The following is a 16,273-nucleotide window of genomic DNA, read 5'->3' as shown; positions in this document are numbered from 1 at the left end:
GAGTCATGCACCAAAATGTTCACTGAAGCTCTATTTACAATAGCCAGGACATGGAAGCAACCTAAGTGTCCCTCAACAGATGAATGGATAAAGAAGATGTGGCACATATATACAATGAAATATTACTCAGCCATAAAAAGAAACGAAATTGAGTTATTTGTAGTGAGGTGGATGGACCTAGAGTTTGTCATACAGAGTGAAATAAGTCAGAAAAAGAAAAACAAATACCGTATGCTAACACATATGTATGGAATCTAAAAAAAAAAAAAAAAAAAGGTCATGAAGAACCTAGGGGCAAGACGGGAATAAAGAATAAAGATGCAGACCTACTAGAGAATGGACTTGAGGATACGGGGAGGGGGAAGGGTAAGCTGGGACAAAGTGAGAGAGTGGCATGGACGTATATACACTACCAAATGTAAAATAGATAGCTAGTAGGAAGCAGCCACATAGCACAGGGAGATCAGCTCGGTGCTTTGTGACCACCTAGAGGGGTGGGATAGGGAGGGTGGGAGGGAGGGAGATGCAAGAGGGAAGAGATATGGGGACATATGTATATGTATAACTGATTCACTTTGTTATAAAGCAGAAACTAACACACCATTGTAAAGCAATTATACTCCAATAAAGATGTTAAAAAATTAAAAAAAAAAAAAAAAAGTGAGGGAGGTTAAGAGGTGCAAGCTTCCAATTACAAAGTAAATGAGTCATGCGGACGAAATGTACAGCAGAGGGAATATAGTTAATAATATTGTAATAACTTTGTATGGTGACAGATGGTAACTAGATTTATGGTGGTGATCATTTTGTAATGTATAGAAATATTGAATCACTATGTTGTGCACCTGCAACTAACACAATGTTGTAGGTCAATTATACCTCAATTAAAAAAAAAAAAAAAAAAGGACTCTCCTGGGGCCATGCGCGAGGAAGTAGGCCCCACACAAAATAATTGACGTACACAAGTACTTTTGCTCTCCCATATGGAAGTTAAAGAGTGTTGACATACTTCATTGTTCCAGCACTGTCATACTATTTTTAAATTTGATTTTATTTTTTAACAGATAATGCACTTACCTGGTTCAAAGCTCAAAATGACATAAAACATATATATTTAGCAGGCTTGTTGCCACCATTGACCCCCTTCTGCCACTCCTATGTAATCATCTTTTTCAGTTTTTAATATATCCTTTTCAGTGCTTTTTATACATATACTATTTCATTCTTTTATTCAATACCTATTTCCTAAGCACCTGCTATTTTCTAGGCTATATATTTTAAGCACTGTATGGGGAATACAATAGTCCCCCCTTTTCTGTGGGGAGTATGTTGCAACACCCCTAGTGGATGCCTAAAACCAGAGCTAGTACCAAACCCTATATATATATATAGTATACTGTGTTTTTTTCCTATACACACATACCTACAATAAAGTTTATAAGTTAGGCACAGTAAGAAATGAACAACAATAACTAATAATAAAATTGAACACTTATAACAATATATTATAAAAAAGTTATGTGAATGTGGTCTCTCTCGAAATATTGTACTGTACTCACCCTTCTTGTTGTGATGGTATGAGATGATAAAATGCCTACGTGATGAGAGGAAGTGAGGCGAATGACATTGGCATTGTGATTTAGCACTGGGCTTCTATTGATCTTCTAACGATAGGTCAGAAAGAGGATCATCTGCTTCAGGTGACCCTGGATCATCGGGCCATTATGACGTCCATGGTTGGATGTCAGGAGGAGACTATATTAGTGGTTGGGGATCCCGGGTGGGGCGGGATGGAGCAGGATGGCCCAAGATTTCATCGCGCTACTCAAAACGGTGCTCAATTTAAAACTTATGAATTGTTTATTTCTGCAAGTTTCCATTTAATATTTGCGGACTGCAGTTGACCACAGGTAACTAAAACTGCAGAAAGCAAAACCACGAATAAGGGAAGACTACTGTACATCCTAACTGTCATGGAGCAAAAATCCTTACTCTCATGGAATTTATCATCTAGAAGGGGGTAGACAGACAATAATCAATGAACATAAGAAATAAGAAAATAATAGAGTGAGGAGGATGGTGGTGTGAAGGTTCAAAGGGGCACACTGTAATTTTAAATAGGGTGGTCAGGATAGACTTCACTGAGAAAGTGACATTTTGAGCAGAGTTGAAGAAGGTGAGGGAGTTAGCTATGTGGGTATCTGGGGGAAGAGCATTCCAGACAGCCCATACAAAGGCCCGAAGCAGAGCATGCCTGTCATATTCATGGAACAGCAGAGACCCAAGTGTGGCTGGAGCGGAGAGAGTGAGGGAGGGTAGTAGGAGATGAAGTCAGAGAGGAAGCATGAAAAGACAACAGACTGTGCAGGAGCTTGCAAGGACTTTAATGTTTACTCTGAATGCGATGGAGAGCCTGTCCCAGATTTTGAGTGGCATGATCTGACTTATATTTGAATAGAATCTCTCTGGCTGCTATGTTGGGAACAAAGGGTGGAAGAAGGGAGAGGCTGGTTTTGAGGCTATTGCAATAATCCAGGCAAGAGGAGATGGTGAATCAAACAAGTTTGGGAGCAGTGGAAGTATTAAGTGGTAAGATTCTGGGCATATTTTTAAAGTAGTCACTGATGAATTGGGTATAGGGTTTGGGAAAAAGAGAAGAGTCCATGATGACTCCCAGGCTTTTGACCTGAACAATTGGGAAAACTGAATTGCCATCAGTTGAGATGGCAAGTTAGGGAGGGAAGATCAGAAATTTAATTATGCACAAGTGAAGTTTGAAATGCCTTTTAGACATCCAAGAAGAGATGCCAAGTGGATATTAGATCTAAATTTGAGGGTTGTCAGCATACAGATGGTATTTAGCCATGATACTAAATGAGATAGCCAAGGGGGTGAGTGCAGATAGAAAAAACAGAAACGGTGAACCAAGGGCTGAGTCCTAGGACACTCTAATGTTAAGAGCTGGCGGTGGAGGGGGGAGGCAGGAGGAGAACCAGCAAAAGGAACCTACAGGGAACAGTGAGGTAGAGGAAAACTAGGCAGGGTGGTGTCCCAACGTCTGGTGATAGAAGTTTCTCAAGCAGGAGGAAGTGACAAATTGTGTGAAATGTTATTAGCAGTCAAGTAAAACCACTGGTTTTAGCCATGTTGAGGTCTCTGGTGTTTATGACAAAATCAGTTTCAGTGGAGTGGAAGGTAAAAGTTGTGTGAGTGAGTCTAAGAAGGATTTTGAGAGAAGTCACAGACATTAAGTATAGACATCTCTTTCTGAGAGATTTGCTAGAAAGGGAGCAAAGAAATGAGGCAAACGCTGACAGGGGAAATGGGGTCAAGTGGAGAATTTTTATGAGGTGGGAGAAATAATGTGTGCTCTTGTGAATGATTCAGGAAAGAGGGAAGAAGTGATGATATCAGAGAAAGCCAAATATTTGGACCAATGACCTTGAATAGGCTTGAGGGGATGGTCTCTCCCTTTATTGTATTTTCTGTATCTTTCTTATAAAAGATAGCATTTTATATCCACTTTCCTACACCTTGCATTTTCCACTTAATCTGTGGAAATTTCACATCAGTACATGGAGAAATTCTTTTTTTTTACAGCTGCATACTATCCCATTGTAAGGATATACTACAGTTTGTGTGTCGTTTCTAAGTTTTTGCTGTCCTCAACAATGCTATTCTGAATAACTGTGTGTATGCCTCATCACATATGTGTCAGCCGTGTTGCTGCTTCAGTGCAGGAGCTAAAGTTCATCTTCTGTGGCTCTCAACATTTCTCATCTGTGACTCTTTCTTCTCTCTTTTGGATTTCCTCCTCTTTTTTTATTAACTCTGCATTCAAATTAATTTTGCCTTGTAACACCAGCAATGTACTTAAATAGAGGAATATAATAGCTCTTCATTTATTTCTGATAGTTGTGTTAGGTCAAAATAATTGTTCAGATACATATAGGGACTTTATGAAAACAGATGCCATATAGGATCAATAATTACATTTGATTTGGGATTTTTAGTTATGGTAACAAAATATTGTTCACTGGACTTCAGAGGTGCTTTTCCAAATCTTTTCTTTAGGAATCTTGTTAGAGATCTTCCTTATTCCCGTGTTCTGGAGGATCCTGTGTCCTCAACCACCACCTCCCCTCCCCTGCCTCACCCATTAGTTTTTGTGTATTTGGAAATGACAGCTTGTGTCCAGTGTTATGTCTCAGACAGTTGCCATCTCGTAGCTATTAATGGTTGTTCAGTGTTTCCTGGTACTAGTGTTGGTATGTTTCTCCCTTAGATCTTTGGAAACACCAAGTCATGAACGAAAACTTTTCAGTTATCAGACCACAAATAGTTGAAAATTTTGTACAGAGATTACTGGAGAATTACCAGGATGGTGGACTAGAGGTATGTACTGAAAAAATTAGTCATCCTAGAGTGTGGTTTGCTTTTTTTTTTTTTTTTTTCAACATAAACCCAAACAAGAAAGACTTTCCCTTCAACACATCTCCTAATGCTTCCCTTACTCCCTTAGAGTTGAAGATGTGAAAACTGAGGCTGAACGCAAAGTAGAAATCACATGTTACCATTTTAATTTTGGAAAAAGACTGATTTCTAATTAAGTTGGGAGAGTAATTAGAATATGCATGTTGGCTAATTTCAGATTTGGCCAATTTTTTAGAGTAACCTTGGAGTTTATGGATGAGTTATTTTTAGCAATATTTCCTGTTGTTGTTTTTTTAGTATAAAAATTTTAAGAGAAAAACCGAAATAGCCTATGAAATCACTACCTAGAAAACTTCTTTAAATGTACAATATGAAGAAAACGTAACAGCTCAGAAAGGTAACATTTTTACCCCTATTCCACTCCATCATCCCCAGTTTCCTCTCCCAAAGGAAGCCAGTATCAACAATTTGTATGTGTGTATATGTATTTGAATTCATAACAACTCCATATAATACGTATTTAACAATAATATATATTTAATACATACAACAGGCATACACACAGTCCTTGGAGTTTTTAACTGTTTACTATTGACAGGAGGTGCCTTTCTAAATCAAAGGAATCTGCTGAAAAGGCAGGATAAGAGAGTGTATGTGGATATTTGGCCATAACAGAGTTTTTAGGATCTTTAAGGAATTAAGCCTTAAGTGCAGTACGTAGCTGTGAATCCAGTTTCCTTTGAAATTCAATCATTTTTAACAGCCTGCCTTAGAAAAATGTGCTCAATTTTTTGGACAACATTTTCTCCACATTTACCTTTTTCTAAGCTCTCCAAATAGTCCCCATAATTTTATAATAAGCACTTCAGTTCTTATTTATAAGGTAGAGAATTCACAAGCTTGGTTAGAGATACACTATTCCTCAGAATTTACATGTGATTTACATGTGTTTGTTTTAAGCTTTCAATTATACCCATTGTGGTGCTGTGTATTCTGATGAGGGGGTGAAGTAATTCCTATTGGATCCCTGCAGTTCAGTGATTCTCAAGCAGAAGTACAGAGGTGATTAAGGTGGGGTATGCTCAGAAAAATGTTTGAATCAAAAAATTTTGTGGCTTTCCTTAAAAGGAAGGAAATTCTGACACATGCTTCATTATGGAAGACATTCTGTTACGTGAAATAAGCCAGTCACAAAAACATAAATGCTGCACGATTCCACTTACATGAGGTACATAATGTAATCAAATTCATAGAGACAGAAAGTAGAATGGTGTTTGTCAGGGGCTGGCGGGTGGGGGAATGGGGAGTTAGTGTTTAATGGGTACAGAGTTTCAGTTTGGCAACATGAAAAGAGTTCTAGAGATTGATTGCACAACGTTGTGAATGTACTTAATGCCGCTGAACTGTATACTTAAAAATGGCTAAAATGGCAAATTTAATGTATGTTTTACTATGATAAAAAAAGCAAACAAAAAGTTTGTGGCCCAAGATCTGCTCATCCATTATCTATGTACTTCACCCCAACGTTGAAGACAGGATCTTCTGGGAAAGAAATGTATTAGTAAACAGGGCAAATCTAGATCAGGTACAGCTGAAACTCAGGGCACACTGAAGAGGCTGGTATCAGCCTGCGGTTGTCTTGGAATAACAGGATCCCAGGATGTTAGGTCCCCCCAAAGTCTGTGCCTGGTGGGCTTCTAGTCTCTTCTGGATCATCTGCAGTGACTGGGAGCTCACTCTCTTTCAATCCTCACCCATACCTCCCCACCCCCATTCCTGGCAGCTCTTGTTTCAGGCACCTCTTACTGAGTTGGATTTGGCCTCCCCACCGTCTCCACCATGGATCCTAGTTCTGTCCCTGGGACACCACAGATCATGGTTCTGACCCCTCACAACAAGCCTTTAGATATCTGAGGGCAGGTCAGTCAGAGAAGCTCAGTTGGGCCATTGTTAGCACGTGTGAATCTTCTGTAAAATTACAAGTAGGGCCAGCTCCAGGAGGACAGACCCCAACAGGTGCCCCTCTGGGTGGTGGATAACAAATTGTTACCCCTTCCTTCAGGCGGTACAGCCTATACCAGGGCACATGGACAGGGAAATGGTGCTCCCCTCACCCGGGTGCCCCTGCGCAGAGCAGACTGCACTGGTGTGCAAGGAGAGCCTGAGCCCTGCCTTCCCTCCTTCAGCCTAAACCAGCTTCCTTTCCTTCAACCTCTATGAGTGCCCCACCCTCCTGGTCAGGATACTCTAAATTCAAGGTTGTCTGGCCAGCCAAGAGTACCCTTGTCCTGGGTGCTCTGCTTTGATTAACGCCCATGAATGTTAGGTTTTGTCACAGCTGACTCATTAGGCTGACTCATTAGGCTAACAGCCACCTGAAGCCCACACATGGCCTTCAGGCATCCTGCTACTGCCATATTATTAGCCTTGTTCTTGTTCAACTTGGTCCACTCTTTGAACCTCTTGAAATCTTTAAAAATCTGGATTTTTATCATCCAGCATACTCTCTCTCTCTTCCAGGTTCATGTCAGCCTACCCTCGGTATCCTCCCTCAAGTCTTTAATAACAGTGTATGATAGGACAGGCCCCAAGTGCTGTGCTACCCACTCTGGGTCCCCTCCAGGCTTAACAGGTACTTTGGGCACAGTCTTTCAGTGACCAGAAACTCATCCGGTTGTCCTTTCACCCAGCCCATGTTCTCCGTTTGTCCAAAAGGACATCATAGGAAACCTGCTCAGATGTCCTGCTGAAATCCAGATACACTGCATCTGCTGTATTTCCTGAGGGAAAAGTTTAATCTGATCTGACTATTCTTGAACCCATGTTGGCTTCTCGTGATTTTTGCTTCCTTCTCCAAATTCTAGAACACCAGCCTTTCACAATCAGTTCTAATATCTCGGCCAAATTTTGTACCAAACACACTGGCCTGAAGTTAGAGATTGACCTTTTTTACAAATCAGAACTGTAATAGTCTATTTTGTGGATTCCAGAACCATTTCCATTTATATGCCGAGAGTCATTCACTCATTCAGCAAGTGTTTATAGATCTCCTGTTTTTTCTCAGATGCTTTATTAGAGATATAAAGGCAAAAGGCACAGTCTCTGCCCTCAAAGAACTTATGGAAGAAGTTAGGTGAACCAGCAATGTCCGGAAGAGGCTCTTCACATTAAGCACTTTGATAGAGGCACAAGTGGGGTGCTATGTGAGCTCCAAGAAGGGTGAATACAACCCAGCTAGGGGGAGGGGTGGGAAGTAGTCAGGGAAGACTTCCTGGAGGAGGTATTGTTTGGGCGAAGTTTTAAAGCACAAGTCGGAGTTGGCCAGAGGAAGAAGGGCTGGGGAGGGAAGGCAGCAATCTAGGAAGGGAGTTATAGCAGAGTTCAGAGGAGGACATTGTAAAGGTAGGCAGGGCCAGATCCTGAATGGCCTTGTGTGCAATCCTTATGAGTTTGGATTTCATCCCAGAGTCAGTGGGAAGTCACTGAAGCATTTTGTCAGCAGAGGTAGGTTTTAGAAATATCATCAAAACACCTTGTGTGTGCCTGATGTTAGATGGATTGTTATGAGGGGCTCCGAGAGGAAGCAAACCACAGAAGCACAGTTTGCTCCCAGCAGGGTCAGACTTTTGCCATAACAAGGCCTGGCACCTACCATGCTTCACCCCAGGCTGGATCTCCAGAAGAATCCATGGGGCAATCTTGTGCTCTTCCAACCAGTGCCATCCAATACAGTTCAGGTTTAAGTGTTGGTGAAGGAATCAGCCCACTGGAGGGCACTGGGCCAACGGTCGTTACTCTGGTTCTTATGGAACCCAGGGGCCTGCCTTGGAGGGGAAGTTGGCAGATGAAGCCCCTTTGTGCTGCACTTTGACATCGAGCTGACTTTTAGTGACCTAGGAAGGCAGGGGTGAGTTGTAGAACAGCTTTTGAGAAACAAATTGCTCTGAGAGCTCATAGGACTGTGCCAAAAGAAGCACATAGGCTGTAGTCCCACAACAGATGCTGCTCAGGTGGCTCCAGTGCTGCTTCTGGGAGGGCAAGTACCATCTGCAGAAGCAAAGTTCATCTGGAGAGAGGGACTGCCGGGAACTGGGAGTCTCCCTGCACCTCTCTGTCACCTGTCAGTCACTGCTGCCTGTCTGCCCCACTCAGACATGGTCCGTGTGCCCACTGCAGATGCTCTGGCAGGGCCCTTACTCCTTTCCCTGCCTTCCCACTCACCCCCTATATGCCATCACCTTGAGCTGATCTTTCAGCCCAGCCTCCTGAGGCCTCAGCAGAGCCACTGAGGGAAGGAAGCAACATGATTTCTCTGGCCTCTGGAGATGCTCAAGGGGAGTCCTGGCCCTTCTCACCTCTTTGGTGTAACACAGACTCATCCAAGGCTTCCTCCTTGGCTGGTTAAAATAGCATGCTGGCTAAGAGAGGATGGCAGAGGGCCACGGTGGTTCAAGTCTGCATTTCTGTTTGTTTGGGATCCTATATCTGCAGTGGCTATGGAGGCATTAGTTTGAGAAGCGTTTGCCCTGTGGAGGCCCTGTTGGCATGCTCAAGTTTGGGCACTGCTGTCCAGGACAGAGAGGGGTGAGTCACTGTGGCTGACTCCAAGCACTGGGCCCGGCCCACCTGGATGAGATCACCGGCCACACCTTGATGGCCCCAAATGTGGTCTCATGACTTCTCAAGGCTTCAGGCTTTCAACGCACTCAGTCTGGGAAGTGCTGTCTTTGTCAATACTAATTCACGTAGCCTTGGCCCTTTCACCATAAAGAAGTCAAGGTCCAGGGGATGGAATCTTGGTGCCCTTTGTCTTGGTGTCAGCAGCTGACTCTGGCTGTCCTACTGCTCACTTTCCAGGACCAGGATGGATTGCCCTCACCCACCTCCTCTGAGGGAACCCCTTGAGGAGGCCCTGGAGAGTGAGGGTGGGAGGCTGAGCGCCTCCCCTGACTGCCTGGCTCCTGCTCATAAAATCCCCCATGAGCAGAAGTTTCATCTACTGTTTCCACTATGCATGTCTTGAGTGCATCCTGCCAAGCTGCTATAGTTGATAACCTTTACCAAAGCTTTACTATTTTGTAATTAGTATATACATTTTATTTAGACATATATTTTTATATATAATTATTTTAATTATATATACATTTTATGATTATATTAGAAAATAGAAATACGATGTATTAGAAAATACACTCATAATCTTACCCTCATTGATAGCCACTATTATTATTTTGGTGTCTTTCCTTCCAAATTTTATTTATAACTTTAAAAAATTCATGCACTTTTTTAACAAAATAAGATTATTCTATATGCCTTTTTGTTGTAGTGTACTTTTTTCACTAGACTATATGTTTTGTGTTTTTTTTTTATACTTTTTTAAAAAAATTAATTAATTTATTTATTTTTGGCTGTGTTGGGTCTTCGTTTCTGTGCGAGGGCTCTCTCTAGTTGCGGCAAGCGGGGGCCACTCTTCATCGCTGTGTGCGGGCCTCTCACTGTTGCGGCCTCTCTTGTTGCGGAGCACTGGCTCCAGACGCGCAGGCTCAGTAGTTGTGGCTTACGGGCCCAGTTGCCCCGCGGCATGTGGGATCTTCCCAGACCAGGGCTCGAACCCGTGTCCCCTGCATTGGCAGGCAGATTCTCAACCACTGCGCCCCCAGGGAAGCCCCCTAGACTATATGTTATGAACATGTTTCCTTGTCAATAGACATACATCCACAGCACAATTTTTGGTGGCTGTTTAGTGTTTCATCATATAGATGAATGAGACGGATTCAACCTGTTTTCCATTATTAAATACCTTAGATTGTTTCCATTTTTCTTTTCTATTGGAAGAGCTACTATAAAGAACATCTGTTAACATATATGTTTGTGTATAACTTTTATTATTCTCTAAAAATAAATTCCTGGAAGAGGAGTTACTGGATCAAAGAGCATGAATATTTTAAAATCCTTTCACAGCTACTGCTAGTCTGCCCTCCAAAATACTACACTGATTTCTCCTCCTGCCAGCAGTGGTGAGCAAGCCACTTTCCTCACTCCGTCAGTACTGGGTTTTTATCAGTTTGCCATCTCCGCTAGTTTGCCTCACCTGGCAAAGCGTGTCTGGGCCCTCTCTGGAGGTCAGTGGCACAGAGGTTGCACTGATAGGACAGTGTCACCAGGACAATCAAATCAGAGCCAGGGGAATCACCCCAGGCTGGAAGGAGAACCTAGTTTCTGCAGCAAACTTCCAGCGAGCCTAGAGCCGTCCAGACCCTGGAAGTGTCACAGCTAAAGCTCATCAAGTGAGCAGGCTGAATCTTGGAGTGGGCCCCATAAGACTGCCAGATACACACACAAACACACTCACTGATACACGCTGAGGGACACATACAGACATATAGAGACCTATACAAACACTCACAGATAGAGACATACACAGAGAGGTACAGACACACAGAGAAACACACACGGACATGCATTTATGAATATAGACACACACACAAATGCACACAGACACACTCGCTGATATAGACACACAGAGACACACAAGCACTCCCATGGACATGCAGGTCCTAGTCAGGTAGATCTGCCCTACCTTCCACATATTAGATCCCATTTCTCTTGGAGTCTAAACCTATGTCTGCCTTGGAGGGGTGGACTTTTCCTCTGTTCCTTAATGACCACCTCTTCAAAAAGGGTGCCCAGCCGCCTAGAGAAAGGGAGGGAATAGGACTGCCTAGAGAGTGAGAACTGTGGCCCTTTGACCAAGGCAGGAAGTGCCCCTGTCAGATGCCCCACTTCAGAGGCCCCTCTGGCTCTGCTCCAGCCCCACGCTTCCCCACAGGAAATCCCCACAGCCAAGGGGATGTGCCCACTCCAAACCCTGGCCTTCCTTCTGGACCATGCTCCAGATACCTGGGCACTGGAATTCCTGGCCCTTCCCCAGATCATCCTCCCCAGAGAGAGAATGGACCTCACCACCCGTGAGCACACCCTGGCCTGTGGGGTAGACAAGGATAGCTGTGCAGGGGTGTGGACAGCTGGGGTGTCTGCTTATATGCATGCAAGCCCCCCTCCCACCCGTGTGATGTGAGGTCAAAGGGAGGAAGCGAAGGGGGTCAAACTGTAAACTATGGGCTGGGGACTAGCTCTCCCTGACCATATCTCAGCATAGAACTCAGAGTAGTCCAAGGATGATAAAAATCAAACCTGGCCTCCCGAGTCCCTTTGAAGGTCTGTTTTCCAAAGTAGGAGAATTAAACCTTTTCATTTTAATAGTTTGATTTATAACCTTTAAATATTTAGAACACTTAGACACGTGGCACGTGGGCCTCCATTTGTACTCTTGTCCCTGGCCCTGCAAATGTTAAGAGCAGACCTGAAAGAGAGACTTTCACGGCTATAGAGCTGATGTTTTTCCATGGAGGAGAAATGGAAGTGGGTCTGTGAGCCAAGGTAACATGTGCCATGAGCTCTGGTGTGGTGGGGCTGCCTGGGGGAGCTGCTGTGAATGATGCCCCTTTTCAGATCACTTTCAGGAAAGACCACCTCGAGGCCTGCCTCCTTTCCCTGGGTTGTGACATGATGGCCAGAGAACGCAGCAACTTCGAGAACTACTCCATGTGTTACAAGCATGTATGGGAGCATGCTAGGCAGAAGCTCTGCCAGAAAGAGCAAGTATGTTCCCAGACAGAAGTGCATTGGGGAAGGTGTGGGCAGGGAGGCCCAGGAATCACTCCAAAGAGGAAATAAAACACGGTGCAGGGAGGTGTTCTTATGCAAGAATTGAGGGTAGATGGTCCTCTCCAAGGTTTTCTTCTCATTGGCTCATTTCCTTGGGCTCTGGCCTTCTCAGCTGGGAAGGTGATGGCCCCAGCAACACTGGGTTGTATGCTTTGGAGGGGTCTAGTGGGGAATATAAGAGGTAAGCAGTAAGGCAGCTGGTCCCCAGGGGAAGATCCATAGCTGACCTTCTCACCCTCAGCAAGCACAAGGGACTTTGTGCTGTTCCTGGTTCAGCAAAGAAGCTAGGATCCTTGAATAAACTCTGTCTTTAGGATGCACATCATGGGTCTCACTGATGAGACTTCCTTACAGTGAGATCCCGTCCTAAAGTGCAGTGGGGCAACAAGCACAGTCCTGGCTCCAGGTGGAGCCCGAGGATCTCAAAAAGAAGCACGAATAACACAGAGAAGAGCTGTCTGGAGCGTGGTGCACTGAATAAATGTTTGACTTTGGCTGTGCGCTGCTTTCTCCTCTTTAGGAATTAGACGTTATACGAAGAGATCAGAGTCCACCTGAAGACAAGGCTGGTCAGGTAGGTCAGTTATTACTAAAAAAGTTCTCCATTTCTCAAATCCACAATCTCAGCAGTAGTCAGACATGGGACATCCTGGTGTCATTTTCTTGTGCCCCTTCCTATAGAAATCCCATCAATGACTGGTCCACTGCAGAGACATCCAAGGAGTGTGCCTGTACTTTTTTAGCAATGAGGGCTTTTTTTTTCCTTAGTTTTTTGGTGACTTTTGTTATTTTTTATTGCTTTGTTTTTTCTTTTTGTTGTTTTTTTTGGGGGGGGGTGTTTGTTTTCTTTTGAGGCCAATGTGCCTTCTGAGGAGGTGGTATATAGGCTAAGGTGTCATGGGGAGGCCAGTTTGGAAATGGAAGCCAAGACAGTTGAAGTATTTTCTCCAAAGTACTTAAGTAGCATCTCTTCTGGGTTCATTCATTCAGCAGCCATTTATCGAGCACCTACTATGTGTCTGGAACTGTTCTGGGACCTTTAAGCCAACTTTAGCTTCTTCTGCCCATACTTGCACAACAGGAGATTCACCTTCTTCATTAAGTTCAAAGTAGAATACCAATTCAACATTGATATATTGATACAAAGGACTCTTTTTGCAGTGGCCATTTGGAATTCCTGAATTATTTCCCATTAAAAAAAAATTTCTGCTACTAGATTGCAGAGCTCAGTCACAATATGATCATGGAAGTCACTGCCCTGAGAGCTCGACTCATGGATTTGGAGGAGGAAACTCTGAATCTCAAAAAGCAAATTCGAAAAGAAGTCCAAGAAGAATATGAAGCATTAGTTCAAGCTTTGTTTGTGACATGTTTGCACATCACAGTAAGTGACCTGGGTCGGATGTCTGGGCAGTCCTGTGGGGACCCGGTGTACCTGACCCCCGCGGCGGCTGTACAGAGAGATCAATAACAGAGTGGGCTTTGTGACAACAAGAGATTGTTAGGCCCACGAATTCTCCAGCTCCAGGCTTTCACTGCAGAGAGTGAGTCAGCAATGAGTGGTCATTATTTTCCCAAAAGAGACACTGAATTTTAAATAAGTTAGATATTTGCAGTTTTCCTCACTCTACTGCCATGTTACCATCTGATTGCTGTTGAGGGAAGGGGGAGTTTCTTCTTCAAAACCCCAACAGTTTATGTCACTGTTTTGTCTATTGAATGACCATCCAAAACAGGAGAGGACAGTGCCCTGGGCCAGGCCAAAACCCCGTGTAGGTAGCAACAGCCGCCTCCTGGAAGCTCACTGGGCAGATTCAGAATCTGATTCAGCTTTCAGAGATTTTACAGCCTTCAAAATGCCCACCAGCCTTTCTCTCACATCTGGTGTGAGGGAGCTGCTGACCTGTCAGTAAAGGTCCACCCAGAAGAGGAGTGAGGGGGTTCCCATGTGCCCACAGCACTGTGGAAGCCTGTCACTGTCTTATGATGTCTGAGCAGCTGCAAGATGGAGACCCATGCCTAAAATGGGCTATTGTGGAGCCTGGTCCCCCAGTCCTACAAGTGAGAATTTCAGTACAAACCTACCACCCCCAAGTCCATGGCTTCCCCCAAACCTGCCCCCTTCTCTGCTATTAGATGTTCCCCAGAACCAGCCCCAATTGGGTCCTTCCCTTACTCCCTTCCCCCAGAGGATTCCAGGGTGGTCCCTGGAGTTGGTCCATTGAGAGGAGTTTCCACTGATGCTCTGCCTTGGTCTGGTTATTCCAGAGAGGACTGGACCTTTCTCCTCACTGTGAAGTGTCCACAAAACACAAATGCTTACAAATATTAAGGTATCCAAACCAACATGCATTGGGCCTGGTGCTGCAGGAGAGAGGTGAGCAGACAGTGAAATCTAGAATTTACTAAGCCATCTTTCGGGTGTGAAATTGTTGAAAAATTTCTTAGGTTCTTTTTAGCTTCTGCCAGATTCCTAGACAAAAAGGAAATTCTCCACTTCTCTCAGGCTCAGTTAGTTCCACAAGCCCCTGGAGGTAGGGAATTGCTGTTTTACCCCAGGGTCCCAAGAAGGTGGTGAAGCTTTTGCTGTGTGGCCAGTATCCAGGCTTCCTGCTGTGGCTCCCTGGCACTAACCTCCTGTTTCCTCTCCCGGGAAGTGGTTCAGAGGTGAAAGGATATCCCACAGTCACCCCTCACCCAAGGATGCTGGGTCTCCACGTTGTACTTACCGATGAGCAAGCTATTTCACCATAAGCTGTTAGCCATAGCCATTCAGAACGGGCTGTTTCACAATGAGATTTCTGTTGGAGCCTAAAGAGGAAGGCAGCCAGCTTGATTCCTTCCTCTAATTTATCTATTTTTAACGGAGTTCCTTGTTAGTGGCTCATGGACAGTGTCTTACCTGGTCAGGTTCTGCTGAGCCAACCTGATAGCAAAAATCCCTAGGTTCAAATTCCCAAGTAACCCTTTGTGTATGTGGGGGGATGGGGCTGGGGGGCGGTTTGGTTTTCCACCTGTGACCTCCCATTCTTCTACCTGCTCAGCTTGTCTTGGTGTCTGACAACCACAGGCTCTGAGATGTGCATGAAGGGTGATGAAGCCCTGCGGGTTGAAGACGACACTAAAGGGGCCACTAGTGAGGCTTCCAGACAATACCCGATGGAGTAATTGTCTGGGTGGATGTTGTTTTGATGTGATATCATTTCTGAAAGTTGGGTTTTAGGGGGCAAAGTGACTCTTCCTCAACTGACCTTCCTGAACTTGAGCCTGCAATTTGCAGGAGAAGCTGGATGAGAATCAGCTTAATTTGATCCAGAAAGTGTGTGAGCTCATTGGTGAAGTAAGAACAGAAGGGATTGACAATACGAAAGAAAGGCCTAAAGAAGAAATGGGGCTCCGCCAGACCTGATGAAGAAATGGAAGAAAATCCAGCCATAGTATGTAATCTCACTTTGAGTGGGGTATCAGCATTTCATCCTAGCGTCTGACCCCGCTGCTCACTCTGTTTGCATTCCTGTCCTGTTTCCCTGAGAAATCCTTGTGTCAGGCATTTAAAAAGGGCACTGGGTCTCACTGCACAATTGTCTCATCTTCTGGAAGACATGTTTCTGATGTCAGGATTCATGTCCTTCCTGAGAAAAGTGCTGGGGGCAGCCTTTTCTGAAAGTGAGCCTTCTAAGCAGGAGCAGCTGCTGGCCTTGGAGCAGGACAACTGCAGCCTGGCCGCCCTGGTGCGCAAAATGAGGAGCCTGGGCCACTGGAGGCTGGCGGTGCAGCAGGCGCACTTCCGGGGCCAGCTGAGCAGGGCTGAGAAGGTGAGAGCGCTGGGGGAGGGAGGCCCGGCCCAGCAGGGGGAGGGGGTGGCACTGGCCTCCTCGGCTGCAGCTGCTGTGCTGGTGTCAGGTAGCAAGTTTTCCTGGGAACAGGCAATATCAGAGCCTGGGAGAAATAGGAAAGAGCCAGAAGCAAATGGCAAAGAAGCAAATGAGAGAACAGATCAGAGAGTTTAGCACAAGGGAAGGGAAAAGATGGAGCTGGCAAGCTTTGTCAAAACACTGCAAATCCTTGAGTTTCAAGCATGATTATCTGAGGGAAATGAAGTAACAATAAG

The 16,273-nt window shown here is 44.6% G+C and overlaps 1 pseudogene; it reads left to right on the top strand.

Moving 5' to 3' along the window:
* LOC137769546 (coiled-coil domain-containing protein 162-like) overlaps positions 1-16,273 on the top strand; it is a 43,325-nt pseudogene that overhangs the window by 9,989 nt on the left and 17,063 nt on the right.

The sequence above is a fragment of the Eschrichtius robustus genome, chromosome 9 (genome assembly GCF_028021215.1).
Source record: "Eschrichtius robustus isolate mEscRob2 chromosome 9, mEscRob2.pri, whole genome shotgun sequence".
Classification (NCBI taxonomy): Eukaryota; Metazoa; Chordata; class Mammalia; order Artiodactyla; family Eschrichtiidae; genus Eschrichtius; species Eschrichtius robustus.
Note: the sequence above shows the minus strand (reverse complement) of the source record. Positions and strands in the feature narration are given on the sequence as shown.